The sequence below is a fragment of the Leptodactylus fuscus genome, chromosome 4, assembly GCF_031893055.1.
Source record: "Leptodactylus fuscus isolate aLepFus1 chromosome 4, aLepFus1.hap2, whole genome shotgun sequence".
NCBI classification, from domain to species: domain Eukaryota; kingdom Metazoa; phylum Chordata; class Amphibia; order Anura; family Leptodactylidae; genus Leptodactylus; species Leptodactylus fuscus.
In genome coordinates, this window is record NC_134268.1 from 51,907,104 (window position 1) to 51,922,598 (window position 15,495).

Genomic DNA, 15,495 nt, shown 5'->3' on the forward strand with positions numbered 1-15,495 from the left:
CATTGTCCTTGAATAACCCTTTCACGGAGGAGGGTTCCCTGATCTTGGCCCATATATTAGTCAGAGCAAGAAACCGCCATCACACTGTAGTATCCAGTATGTCCATGTATTACACAACTGATTAGGGCATATGGAAGATCTACCCGTGACCCAGAGTCAAGCAGGGAAGAGGGTTTCATTTAGTCATATGTAAAAGTAGTGCACGCTTACTGTACTTACGCGGTAAATAGGACAAGTCACATTTTCTATTATCATCAGTTTGTATCCTTTAGCAAAAGTGTCTTCTGTGTACATCTAACTTAAGCGGTTAGCTGATCAGCAGTATTTGGCAGTAGAAAATGTATACACCCATATGTAGGGAAGTTGTGCTCGGGCTAGATTAAGGAAGGGTGGTCTCCAGTGAACACCATGCACACGAGTGTACATTTGAGGTGGGGCAGAGTTTGTAGTGGAATGCAGTCAGATGACAATTGGAGTGACGTCCGTGTGCATTCAGTTATGAATCTACCATTCTGTTCTGATGACACAGCAGTATACGGACCTGCTCTATTTACATTGGAATGGACCATTAGACAACCCTTTGGATGGCACACTCTGACGTGTGTAGGGAGCCTTATCCGACATGGGACACTTTTCTTTCCTTTAAGGCTGGTCTTACACAGCCGTAATGCAAGTCCAGAAATGGTCCGCAATTGAGGGTTTTCAATTGCGGACACATTATATTCAATGTGGCCTCTTACACCACCGGATATTTTATCTGTGGTGTGGTCGGGCCGCAACCGTGGTCCGCAATTTATAGGACATGTCCGTAATGGCCGTAAATTGAGGCACTGCACGGACTCGCCGATAGAACTCTATAGGCGAGTGCGGCAGGACACGGACATCTGCGGAGCCTATGTTGCTGATCAGCAACTTGCGGACCGTACATTAAATACGGTCGTGTAAGACCAGCCCAACTTGTCTGCTTTTCTAGAACCAGAGAGCCTCCCTACTTTTCCAGTACTGCCTAGAGTATCCCATAGAGTTAGACCTGACCTATAGACTTTCATTGAAGTGATTGGTCCACAGCCAAACACAAAAAAATATGAATGCCTGAGTAATTAGGGTGAGTTCACACTGAGTATACGCCAGCTTATTCTGAACGTAAAACACGTTCAGAATCAGCGGCGTATAAAGCAGTTCCCATTCATTTCTATGGGAGCCGGCATACGAGCGCTCCCCATAGAAATGAATGGGCTGCTTTTTTCACTACGAGCACTCCCATTGAAGTGAATGGGAAGTGCTCACGTGTATGGCTCGGACTGAGCAGAGCTAGCCATACACGCGGGCACTTCCCATTCACTTCAATGGGAGCGCTCGTAGTGAAAAAAGCAGTCCATTCATTTCAATGGGGGGCGCTCGTATGCCGGCTTCCATAGAAATGAATGGGAACTGCTTTATACGCTGCTGATTCTGAACGTGTTTTACATTCAGAATAAGCTGGCATATACTCAGTGTGAACTCACCCTAATGATATGAAATGAGTGAATGTGTATGCCATCTGTGAAAAATGCGGATGGCATATTTACGTGAGATGCGAACGTGTGAATTTGACCTTAGGTTGGTTTCACACACAGTTGGGTTGGTGAATTAAACAGGTTATCCAGCATTATTTATTTATTTACTTACTTAAATTAGGCCAGGGGAGGTAAAAAAAACTCCAAAATAAACATACCTGTCTCCGGATGCTCCGGTGCCTCCCAGTACAGTCCAGACCTGAAGCTCGTCTGTCTACTTTTGCTGAAAGTCTTTGCCTGGTCCCTTCACCTAGACTGCTGATTGGTCTTCGCAGCTTAAGGAAAGGGCCTGGGGATATCACGGGTAGTTATGTCCCATGTCCTCCTTTGAGGTCACCAATTGGCCTCAGCGGTCATGTGCAATGGGGACTTCTGCCAGTAGAGAACAACTGAGCTGAAGGACTGGACCATGCTGGGAGACACTGGAGCAGCAGGAACATTGACAAAAAAAAAAAAAAAAGTATCTAGGACAACCCCTTTAACTAACACATCTTAGTTTTTTTCATATGTGCCCTGTTTTGTGACAGCGCTCCCTTTTTTACTGACATATACAGCACATGTAATTGAAATGCTTATGTGGGGTAAAGCAGCAAAGTAGGTTTTCCAGGGAAATAAAACACAATAACCAGAAGAAAATCTATAACATAATGGCATGTAATGTAGTTCAATGTCCCTCAGTAAAATCTACATAGTCAGCATATCACTGATAGTTGGACACCGCATTGTTCTTAGAAATGTAGAGAGTGGGGGCTGGGTGAACTGAACACGGGGAGATACACTTACAATATGCAAACTACTAAATATTTCCATATAGTATGAGAAATCTACTAGAGTAATATGCACAAAGATAAATCATTATCCTAACATATAACTCCACACAACATGGCTATTCTTCAATCCTAGCTGTATGCACACAGTTAATGTAACCCATACAAGTTTTGTTTTAGCAACTGCTCAGTAACCTAGCAAAATATTGAAACCCAGCTGTACAAAAGGCCACATGAATGAAGCCCTCTGCATGCTGAGTCATTGCTGAGCAGCACAGCGGACACATCCCCAGGTCATAGAGGACCTTTCACGTCCTCTGGCACCGCTAGTATTATATACCGCTAGAAAGCTGACAGTGCACTGAATTCATGCGAGCTTTGCTGGTGTGCACGTGGGTGCCAGAGCTCTCGGTGCCATTAGTATCCCTTTACTGTTAGAAGAATGGGCCTTACTGCTCAGGAGGAACGCCCTCCCTGACAATAGTATACCATTACTATTATTATTATTGTTTATATAACACCATTAATTCCATGGTGCTTTACATTTGGGGGTTACATACAGTACACAAAATATACAAATATAATACTAACAATGACCGACTGGCACAGTGGGGTAGAGGGCCCTGACCGCAAGGGCTTACAATCTATGAGATAGGGGGAACAATCTTAACCAGCCAGCAAGGCCCTCCCTTGTACCAGTAAAGGGATATCGGTGCCGAAACTATTAACAATATCTTCGGCACCCTACTGCATACCGTCAAAGATGACAGTAAGTCATGACAAGAGTACTTTTTTCCACAGTTGAGTGTAAATCCAATGATAATCAGTTTTCACGGATCCGTGAAAAAGCCAACAGTTCACTGAATACAACGCACCGTCGACTTTCCCGGTATCTGCTCCAGGGCTGGAAATATCTCCCCATGGTCAGAAGGTCTTTCCTGTTATCGCAGCGTCATCACTGGGCTGTGAGGATCGGCTTCCCCCACAGTACTTGTCTATAGACTTGTACTGGAGGGGGCATTCCTCACAACTTAGTGTCATCGCTGGGCGGTAAAGAATGCCCCCTCTGACAGCACAGGGCTATGGATGGGGGGGTGTGTGGCTTCCTTACTGCAACCCCACGATGATCTACTATTTGGCCACCCCCAAACAGTGTTCACAAGCAGAGATGGTTGCAGTGGACAAAGACATACACAAGTAATTTTGAAACTCTTTTGTTAACTGATGTCTCTCATGCACCCATGGATGATCTAGATCGATGGTTGAGTAGTGGATGGTTGGTGGATGGCCACCTTGTGCCAACAAGGCTGCAACATCATCGAGGAGGTGGGGGGGGGTCATGTTTTGGGCCGGAATAAATGGAAGAAAGCTGATAGTTCCCTTTAGCGTCCCTGAAGTTGTGAAAATAACCTCTGCAAAATAGAGTTTCTGTCCACTGTCTTCCATAATACAAAAAGCAGAACCGTACCTACTGTAGCAAAATCATCTTCATGTATAACAAGGCACAAACTCATGCTACAAAGAGAGTCATTGGCTGCTATTGGCATAAAAAGAGAGAAACTCATGGTGTGGCCACCATCCTCCCCTGACCTCAACCCTATTGAGACCCTTTGGAGTATCCTCAAGCACAAGATCTATGTGTTTGGGAGACAGTTCACATCAAAACAGGATCTCTTGCAGGCTATTCTGACATCCTGCCAAGAAATTTCAAAGTTCAATGGATGCATCAAGGTAATAATAAAGAAAGGGTCCTATGTTAACATGTAACTTGGCCTGTTAAGATGTTTTTGATTGAAATTGCTTTTGAGTCCAGTAAATGTGATCTCTTATTGCTGCAAACTTGATTTTATGACCATAGTCAGTTTTTTGTTTTTTTTTTATAGCCAATTAAAATGTTTAGAAACTCTATTGTGCAGAATAATTTGGAACATTAGATTTAGATTGTTTTTTAAATTTGTGGAAAAAAAATATATTATTGAGAACTTTGTCAAATAAAATTTGATATATACTCTAAAAGTTGAAGATTTGAACATTATACTGACTGTCATTTGCATCGATCACTTAGGTAAATTATACAGAAATATAATTTGCATAATAATTCAAAACATGGTATAGTGCATGACTTCCAGAGACATGGATGGCCATCATGACCTGCTGTACATGCTCACACAGTACAATCTGCTCCTCACTCACCTCTACACAGTACAATCCGCTCCACACAGTACAATCTGCTGCACGCTGGCCCCAAACAGTACAATCTGTTCCACACTGGCCCCCACACAGTATAATCCATTCTACAGATGAGTGACCACAGAGAGAGCTCTGAGTGCCACCTGTTTCACATGTGCCATAGATTCACCACCACGGATATAGATAGTTCTACTTACTGCTAGATTAGTCACAATATACTAGTGTTTTGGCATATTGTCATCCTTTTAAAGAGGACCTTTCAAGTCCTCATAGATGCGCGGTATTATATAGAAAACCAACAGAGCACTGAATTCAGCACACTGTCGGCTTTCCTGGGATGCGCCCTTGTGCTGGAGATATCGGTGCAGTTAATTTTGGCACCGATATCTTTCCACTGTCACAAGGGTGGGATTTACAGCCTGAATTCAGCACACTGCCGGCTTTTTAGCAGTATATAATACCGCACATCTATGAGAACTTGAACTCTAATAACACAGACTTATTAGAAAGGATTTACAGCTTTTGAGGAATTTTTATGATAGCATTGTCTTCCTATTAGCAAGGAATGACTATCTGTACTTTATCCTAATGGAATTATCTTAACACTTTGAACTTTGCCAAATCACTAAGCCAGTCTTTACTTGCCAACAATAAAGGGTCAATAGTTTGTTTGGATCACATAATCCACAAGCAAGGGGGTAGTCTGAATATCTTGAACCCTGGTGCAAAATCCTTACTTATGAATATGTTCTATTCCTCTCCACTATTTTGGAGTAACTGAGTGAATATGCTGTAATGGAGTGTGCAGCACCCCTCAGTGCTACCTAATTTCACGAATACTGTCCTTTTATGTTTCTAGTGGAGCCAGACCTGGTTAGAATTGTAACCTAGTGTATTATCATGGCAAATACTGGTATTTGTGTGGACAGTAAGGCTGAGGGTCACACAGTGTGTACTCACAGCATGTTACCAGCTGTAGGCTATTTACAGTAAACTTGCTCTTATGTAGAATTTTTGCATAGTGGATGAGATTTTATCCAATCTCATCCACATGCCGATAAACCTGCAATGCAAAGTGACTTGTGCTGTGAATTCTCAACCCCTAGATCAATTATGCTGAAGATTTACCACGTGGCTCTTAAACTTTGCAAAACAATGGCTGAAAGCAACAGGAGACCTGTGTTTATCCCCTGAGGCGTGCAGGCCTTTAGGGAAGCCAGGGCTGGCTCCAGGTTTGTGTGGGTCCTTGGGCGACAAAGCCCCAGTGGTCCCCTTTTGAAGTAACTAATACACACTGCAGGAAAAAAAACCAAAAAAACATCACAATTGTTTTTTTTTTTGCTGAGGGAGACCTACTGGAGTGGCGTGTATTGCAGTCCATTCCATACAAGTTGATACAACTGGCTCTGATATAAATAAGATAATCCTTTAATAGTCCCACAGTGGGGAAATTTCAGATATAGGAAAGTATAGAGGAATTTGAGGTGGACATATGCCTTATATAATTCTTTACTTTCTTCCCCCACCTCACAGTACAGAACATCAGCATTCTATTGCAGTTTTCCACCACTGTTAGGCCCAAATTAATGAGTCTAACCAGTGAAGAGTCTTAGGGTTAGTTCACACGGGGAGCGTATAGGCAGATTTTGGCACCGAGAGTGGCGTGGGGAGCCCCATCACTCTCAGGTCAAAACCCGCCTGCCACGACTGTCGCGGCTTCCGACAGTCACAGCTTCCCCTTCCGAAGCAGGCTCAAATGAATGGGCTGACTCCAGAAGGTGCTGCCGCGAGGCGGACGCCACGGCTTAATGAGCCATGGAACCGGTCTGAAGAAAGAGTAGCTCGCTTCTTTTTAATGTGAGCGGCAACATGCCGCTCACGGAAAAAAGTAGCCTGGCGGTCTCCATAAACCACCATTTTGAGGGGGCGGATTACGCGCCATAATTACTCCCCTCTGTGCCCGTGTGAACTAGCCCTTAAGCTGCAGCAACATCCATGAGGACGCTTTTTTTTATTTTTATTTTATTTTATTTTTTTTAAATGTAGATTGTGAGCCCCACATAGAGCTCACAATGCACATTTTTTACCCTATCAGTATGTCTTTGGAATATGGGATGGAAATCCATGCAAACACGGGGAGAACATACAAACTCCTTGCAGATGGTTTTATGCCCTTGGCGGGATTTGAACACCAGGACTCCAGTGCTAACCACTGAGCCACCGTGTGGCCCCATGCTTTTTTTTTTCAGCTTCCTGCTCCAATTAGTTTCCATAGGACGCAGAATGAAGGAGGAATCTGCTGCTGATTTAGGTGTGAAATCCACAGCAAAATCAGTGCCAGATTCTACCGTGTGAACAGTACCTACCTGTTAATAGTGCCTCTCCACAGGGGTCTCCACACTGCATTATGTGCTCGGCACTGGCTCCTCTTCCTTCCAGTCTTCCTTCTGTGGGACGGCCCATTCTTCTTTTCTGATTCTGCCGGTGTGTGCTATAGTCCCAGCGCTGCTCTGTGCTTTGCAGCAGACGATCCACCTCTACTGTGCAGGCATAGGAGTTGCGTAGTAAAGGTGGATTATCGGCTGCAGAACACAGAGTAGCGCTGGGACTATAGCGTGCGCCGGCAGTCAGAAATGAAGGAGGAGCCATCCTACAGGAAGAAGCCTGGAAGGAGGAGAGGTAAGAATGATGGAGTGGATAGAGGGGGGAGTAGTAGTGACCTTCTGTGAATGGACACAGGGAAATGGATCGTTACCGGATAACCAGCAAATGTCCCTGGGCCGGTCACATGACTGCCCTAAGGATAAATATACATTTTTTTTTATAAATTATGTTATTTAGAAAGTAGGCAGGGGGTGTTTTGATTAGTGTAGGGATTTTTTAAATTTTTTTATCCAGAACAACCCCTTTAATATGAAATCAACATTTTTGGCCCAAGAGCAGGGTTCAGCGCACACTCAGCTCTGCCTCAACTCCGGTGTAGCAGTGCTGAGCACACGGACAGCACTGCTACATCTCGACATAGGAATGCATTGACCAGCATTGATTTGCCGAATGTCATACAGAGTACAGCATTCGGCCAATCAACGCTGGTTCTGCCGGAGGAGGCGGAGTCTAAGATCGGTCCACAGCAGTCTCCATCCTGGTCCTATATTAGACTCCGCCTCCTCACAGACGAGCCTCCGGCAGAACCAGCATTGATTGGCCGAATGCTGTACTCTGTATGGCATTCAGCCCATTAATGCATTCCTATGGGAAAAAATCAGCTCGCGCATATCGCAAGCTGACAGGGATCCTGACGTAATACAGTGACATAGGCATGTTAGATGCCCCCAGACATGCTTCCCCTGCTGTCCCAATTGTATTCCAGAGGTGTTGGTATCATTTCCTGGGGTGTCATAGTGGACTTGGTGACCCCCCTGAGTCGAAGAGTGGTTTCCCCCTAAACGAGTATTTATTCCCCATAGAATATAATGGGGTTTGATGTTTGATCGAACTGTCAAGTATTGAGCGACTACTCGAATCAAACATTTCACTGTTCGCTGATCTCTAATGAAAGTCCAAAGTTGCCACTACAATTTACAAGTACTGGGGCCACTTTGTTCTATTGATCAATGGAAAATCCCTATTCTTGGGGAAGAGTGGCATATACTATGGATATTTTATAACTTTTACTCCTGGGAAACCCCTTTAAGAATGTGAAGTATGTGCACCATGCCGATTATGTTTGCAGGCAGACATGTGCTTACAAACCCTTCACAAGCCAGCTCAATTGTTCTTGATCCTCATGTGCTGTATAGTCGAGAGCTATAGGAATCTATTTTAGAAACCACTGGCCTATTATGAAACAATTCACCAGGAGTATGAATAATACATTCATAGCAACCATTCCCACCCTTCCTTGCAGCAATGAAAATTCATAAGAGCTATCTGTAATCCAGCGTCCTTGTGCTAATGAGGAAAACAGTCTAGTGACATCACGGCTGGAATTCCCAGCTCAGTACATATAAAGGCAAGACATATCAGAAATTTACATGGTGCCCATGACTGGCATACGGCTTCCACAATCCATACCCTCCTATAATACAGTACTACATCCTGCCATAGGATATACTCAGACTATATAAGCCGTATGCAGAGATTTCTGGTGGAAACCAACTAGAAAGTTCTGTGATCACCAGTACTTATAGGCACAGATGGCATAAAAGTGCAGTATAAGCAACACAATATTGAATTTTATACTGAAATAATAGTCAATAAACTTATCCGATGTAACAAATTATCCAAATTCTTGTTGCTATAAAGAGTAGTAGTTAAATTGTATCAACTACATAGAAACATTCTCTGACACTGAGCACATAGGATTTGCTAACTTCTGTGACATTGAGGAATACAGTACACCAAATACAACGAAAGCAACATTTTACAAGTGACAGTACCGATACATACCCCAGGATATCTTGTACATTGTATAGACATCATACACATTGTAACAAGAGGGTGAGATTTACAATCTATGCTTACTAGCAGTTCTTCCACTAAACTTACAGTTAGCAGGCACTTCATACAGCACGGTGAGTTTTCCCACCAAACACAGTTTAGGGGCTACAAGTTTCTTCCCCACCCATTATAACTTTTCTTAAATTGCAATAATCTCCCTACCCCTAAAATATAGTGAGCAGCTCTTCTTAGACCCGGATTCCTTGCTTGTTCCAAAGTTTCTGAGTGCAACAAAGTTATACAAATCCAAGTAACACGCTTTCCCCAGCCCTGACTTTCATGGAGCTGAAAGAGTGAATAGGAACATTACATACCATGCAGGCGCCTTGTGTGTGAGGTCTGAACCGTGTCTTCCTTTTTTGCTGGGGTTTGCCTGCTACAAGCTATGTGTTTACAAGTGTCTCTGTCTTTTCTGACGTGTCAGCAGAGCTCCTCCTGTGAGCAGGCTGAGCCATCAGATGAGAGGCTCACACTACTAGTGCAGCCCTGCTGAATTCACTCAGCCATTTCATGTTTCCTGTTAGACAACTCCATGTCCAGGAAGTTTCAACTGAGAACATAAAACCTGTCAGGAATTTCACGTTAACTCTTTCCTGTTCTGAAATTCCAAGCATACATTTGCAAATATTTCGGGAAAATGATTTATATCACTTGGGATAAAAAAGCAAACAAAGTGAAAAGAGCAAAAAAGTTACTAAACTAGCAAAATAGGACAATTTGTTATAAGAAACCAGTGGGTTATATCTAAGCATAAGCACATATAGTGACACAGCATTACAGGCTGCATTGGGAAACAGGAAGCGACGACTGGAAGGTTACAACACATCTAATAGCAGAGGAAGAGGGAAGTGGCCATAGCAGGGAATGAAGTATTATTTTGCAGAAACAGCACCATTCAACTGCAGGGTACGGATTTTCAGGCTGTGGCCCCACGTCGTGAAAACACTTTGATCGACAGGAAAAAAATGCAGCGTTTTACATTACCTGCAAAGTGGATTGGCTAATCCCATCCACATGTTGCAAAAAAATATCTGCAGTAGACATGTTGCGATTTCAAAAAATGTTACGTTTTTGTAAGTCGCAGCGTGTCATTTATACCAATGGAAATGCTGGTGTTTTCTCTATAGATATAATAGGGACAAAAAAGTCCCTATGAAAAATGCTGCAGGAAAAAATGCAATTTCAGCCGCAGTCTTTTCTACAACGTTTTTTGGCTGTGGCTCGCTACGTGGGGCCTTAGCCTTAATCATAAAATGGCTACATTTCTATTCATGTATCTTCTGTATCCAGGCTGTTTAATCCCTTAAACACTGTGGCGAATAGTAACTGTGGCATCTTAGAGGGAGGCTACCTCTGTAAGTCCATCGACATTCTCACAATATGTTGCTGGGAGGCCTTTCTAGGAGTCTCACAGCTGAAACTCAGTCTTGTGCAGCTACCTTTAGCTGAGGTTGGGAACATTACCAACTCATGCATGTGAGCTCTGTGTGTCTGAAGTTACTGATTAAAGTGTGTAGCATGGATGATCATTGCATTCTGTCTATGAAGAACTAGAACGGGATACAAATGAAAACTATGTGTGAATGAGACCTTAGACCTCATTCATACATTCGGAAATCAATACAAAATATGTCCCTCTTGTCTCACCTACAGTATTCCTATAATGCCAAACAATAAATGGATGTAAAGTTCTTGTGATCAGAAATTTTTATTGTAGGCATAAAAGCAGATGGGAGTGGGACAAAGGTGACAAAAACTTTCTTTTCAGAGAGGGCTTGTGCACATCGCATGCTTTTAGTGTGGATCATCCCCACTTTTTTGGCACATGGGTGAAAGACAGCACAATCTCAGGCTTTCAAAAAAAAATATTGATTTCTAGTAATCATAATATATCATCTTTCATGATTAAAGGCAATGTCTACATCTAGTGAGGTTCTTCATAGTGTCTTGTCCATCAAACTGTCAAAACTGCATAACACCAGCTTGGTGAAGAATACAGGAAGTAAGAAGTAAAGCAGCAAACTGGTAAGACAGGGAGATGGGAAAACTCCTTTAGGCTGGGGCCCCATGGGTTGTAAACTCCACAATTTGCCCCCGGTTGAAACGCAGCAGGAAAAATCACAGCGTTTTACAGTCAGGGCAAAGTGGATGGGATACTAGTAGAGATGAGCGAACACTATTCGAAACAGCCGTTTCGAATAGCACGCTCCCTTAGAAATGAATGGAAGCGGCTGGCACGCTGACTTTGCCGGCGGCCGGCCGCTTAACCCCCCATTCATTTCTATGGGAGCGTGCTATTCGAAATGGCTGCTTCGAATAGTGTTCGCTCATCTCTAGATACTAGCTAGAATCCCATGCCAATTTTGCGGTAAAAAACGCGGTGCAGGTACACAGCAATTTCCAAAACTGTTCTGGTTTTGGAAATCGCAGCATGTCAATTAAACCTTCAGAACCGCTAGCGACTTCCCCATAGGTATAATTGTAACAGAAAGTCCGCAGAGGAAAACTCTGCAAACTATCTAGAGCGCTGTGGGAAGAACTGTGATGCGTTGCTGACGCAGTTTCTCCTGTAGCACTTTTTTTTGCTGTAGGACGCCCCGTGGGGCCTTAGCCTTAATGTTTCCAAATAAAGAACTTTCTTTTCTCTTGTAAGTCTTGGCAGGAGGAATTCCTAGAATGCAGATGACTATATGGGTTCCTTTAGAGCCGGTTTCAACATGTTTTTTTTTTTTTTTTCAGTGTTCTTAGTGTACTTCTCTGTATTCAAGGAATTCACTGTGAGTTTGTAGTTGTAAGAAGTGCACAATACAAGTATTACAATCCTATCCATAGAGGTTCATTCACCGATGAAAGGCAGAAAGGCATCCATCAGGCTTATGGCATTCTACCTTTTTTTCAATTGTAAAGAAAGTGTACTTGAATAATTTTATATACAGAGGCATCATGCAAAAAAAAAAAAAGTATACCACCAGGTAGACTTTAAACATGGGTACTAGGTGGCAAAGTATTTAGCAGCATGGTAGAAAAGTTGAAGGTTTAGGGCTGCATGCACAAAATCATGTGTGTCAGGGAAATACTCAAGTTCCTGATTTTCTGATTTGAGTCATTTATGTTACAACATTGCCCCCAAGTGGTAGAAATAAATACAATATTATCACTTCCTTAAAAACTGTATCCTTGTTTTATTACTTCCAGGGTTGTTGAATGTTTTATCTAGTTTTATATTTTTCGTTTTAGATTTTGAGCAATTCAGGGTAGTATATTAGGAACTACAAAGGTGTGTGTGTGTGTACAGTGACTATGGCTGATCACATCTAAAGATACATGATCACAGATCTAATAGAAGTGCTATTTCAGATGGATTAAAGCTTAGATTACTTTCATTTTTACTTTTTAATGACCATGAAAGATTTGAACAAATCGTTCGCCCCCCTCTGTTCACGCAGCAACATCACTGTCAGGACTCAGGAGCTCATCTAACAAATTATGGAATTGCCAGGAGATTACAGCGTGCTCAAAAACGCCCTCCATTCATTTCAATGAGAGTCAGTAGCAGTTTCTTTCCTTTAGTTGATTCTTTCAGCTAGAGGGGAAAAAAAGCTACATAATATATCTTCAGGTGGATTCCATCTTGAAAAACCTATTGAAATTAATGGGTTTAATTAATTAATGGGAAAAAAATCAATGCAGTTTTCAGATGTGGTTTTTTTGCATTTTTTTCAATAAGTATAGTGTTTTTTTTTAATGTGAAGTTTTCAGGTCTATACAGTGTGCTGGAGCAAAAAAGTGCACCGAAAAACTCAACAAAAACACGTGCTGTGGAAAAGACAACTGCAAAGTTGCATTTTTTTTCTGAGTGCTTCTCACGAAAAGTCCTCAGAGACCCTCAGGGTATAATTGTACAGTAGTTCATGTGTGACAACCCCCCCCCCCCAAAAAAAAAAATAAAAAAAATAAAATATAGGTTTTGCCCCCCCCCCCCAAAAAAAAAAAAAAAAAAAGGGGCCACTATGGGACATTATATTGTATGGAGGGGCCACTATGGGACATTATACTGTATGGAGGGGCCACTGTGGGACATTATATTGTATGGAGGGGCCACTATGGGACATTATACTACATAGAAAGGCCACTATGGGATATTATGCTACATGGGGGCTGCTATGCCACTGTGGGGGCTTTAATTTAAATGTGGAGGCCATTATTTTACATGTGGGGGGCACCATATTACATTTGCCCACTGAAGTGTGAGGGCCATTATACTTCATGTGGAGACACTGGTAGTTCTATTATCCTGAGTGTGGGGGCAATGAGGGACCTTGACAGAATTGTTAATGACAGTTCCAAAAAAGGCCTTATTTTATTAACATTTATAGGTGATCGCTACTTTGGGGGTTCTCAGTTGGGACATTTTTTCTCCAGGGGGTACTTCGCTTGAAAAGGTTAAGAACACTGCTCTGCAGTCCCTTAGCTGTATTGTGGGGGTTGTTTTTTTGTTTTTTTTTTTAATGTAGATTGTGAGCCCCATATAGGGATCACAATGTACATTTTTTTTTTTTTCCTATGCGTATGTCTTTTTTGTAGAATGGGAGGAAATCCATGCAAACATGGGGAGAACATACAAACTCCTTGCAGATGTTGTTCCTGGTGGGATTCGAACCCAGGACTTCAGTGCTGCAAGGCTGCAGTGCTAACCACTGAGCCACCATGTTGCCCACTTGTGGGGGTTGTTTTTGAACAGCGCATATATAGAGTTTTCTTCTGTTTGTTTGCACACAAATCCAATAGAAATAAAATATGCCATTATAAGAACTTTTCTCTACTAGATACATTACTAGATACAGCCCCCACTTAGGACCTTTCACCACCTCCAACATGTCCAGCTCTTTTCATCAATTAGTAGGTGTGATGCACTGATTCTGGTGCCGTTGCAACATTCCTGAGCAATCAGTGCTGTTAGTTTTGGTGCTAGATATGCTAATTAGGCTATGTATTGTCAGGAGGGCAGTATGACACAAGGGGATTAGAGATCAGAATCCCCCCCCTCCTATTCTGACAATACATAACCCAAATAGTACATCAGGTACCAAAATTAACTGCACTTGTTGCTCAGGAATGGCGGGGACTAAAGTGAAAATTTCAACTGGACTAAAATCTGTGGAAAAGTGACAATTAAGGAATTGAATTGGTGGAAGTGATGAAAGGTCCTCTTTAATGAAGTACAGGCTCAGTGCATATGACTCTGCCTTGTGTATGGTGCCTGCCATTTTTGACCTAGATTTGACAATACAATTCCTTTTAATAGGGCAATATTTTATATTGATGTATCCACTTTAAAGGGGTTATCCAGTTTCTACCATTGAGGGTCTATCCTTAGGATCGGCCATCAATATTAGATCTGTCGGGGTCCTGTGTGAAGTCTAGGGGCAGCACTGCAGCATCTAAAATGACAGCTATAGTTTGTACATTGAGTGAGCAGTGCAGCTTGAAGTACGTAAACCTTACGAAGAGTCGCGCTTTCTTGTACAGGAGATCTGCAGGGTTTGTAAGGATAGGCCATCAATGTTAGGAACCAGATAACCCCCTTAAGATACACTGTATTGTAATAACTGTCTGATAAGCAAATACATTTACTGCTCTCAAAACTATGATCCTAGTCTAGCAGTTTGGCAGGTTACATCCCCTAAATTTTTAATAAGAATTTTCTGAAAGAAAATCTACAAGACAATTCAGCACTTATGTTCACAAGGATGAATTTTTAATGGGCGATGAAAAGTTTTAATTTGTAAAACTGCAAGCATTAGCTTGAAACAACCAAATGGAGGTATATGGGGATCTAATCCGATTATGAGATGTCAAAATTTATATTACTCGCTAAGTTATCCTATGGATGCAACCCATAACCAGAATATCAGTTTCCTCTTCTAACAACCTTCCGGGAGGTCAGATGACATTAAGCTAATATGTTGCCTATACCAATATTTCACAATAAAGCAGAATGTGTCAAAGGACAATACTCTGTGTACACTGTATGCATTATGTGACTGGGTGAATGACAATAGTATGGATGGCTGATTTCTCTAGTTAACTAGCTAAGGCGAGGTTCACACCTGTGCTGGATTCCGTTTGGGGATTCTGTCCCCCACTCCGCTTGAAAAATGTACTTTACTCACCACATTTTTCGGGTGGAAACCCAGTGGACCCCATTATAGTCTATGGGGTCCGCAAGTTTCCGTGGGTAATCGCTTTTTAATCGGATTGGGTTTCCATTTTTTGGGTCCCCAAGCAGATGTGTGATTCTATACAGTTCATGTGTCCAGCAAATGCAATAACAACTTTTCGTGCACCATACAACCATATCCTATTAAGAAAATACACATAGAAGTGATAAATAGACCGGAAGTCATCTCAATAAAAACCAAAAGGCAAGAGGAGAGAAGATCTATTTTAAAAGGAACCTATCACAAGATTGTTGTACCCTA

The 15,495-nt window shown here is 42.2% G+C and overlaps 1 protein-coding gene across 2 annotated transcripts in view; it reads right to left on the reverse strand.

The window, feature by feature from the left end:
• Nucleotides 1-9,453, reverse strand: part of SGK3 (serum/glucocorticoid regulated kinase family member 3) — a 70,749-nt gene extending 61,296 nt beyond the window's left edge. Inside the window, exon 1 of one of the 2 annotated variants that reach the window (XM_075270386.1) lies at nt 9,328-9,453. The gene's annotated coding sequence lies outside the window, so the exon portion shown is untranslated. The remainder of the gene's footprint in view (nt 1-9,327) is intronic. The other variant, XM_075270385.1, reaches the window with a different exon arrangement.
• Between the last annotated feature and the right edge of the window lie 6,042 nt (nt 9,454-15,495).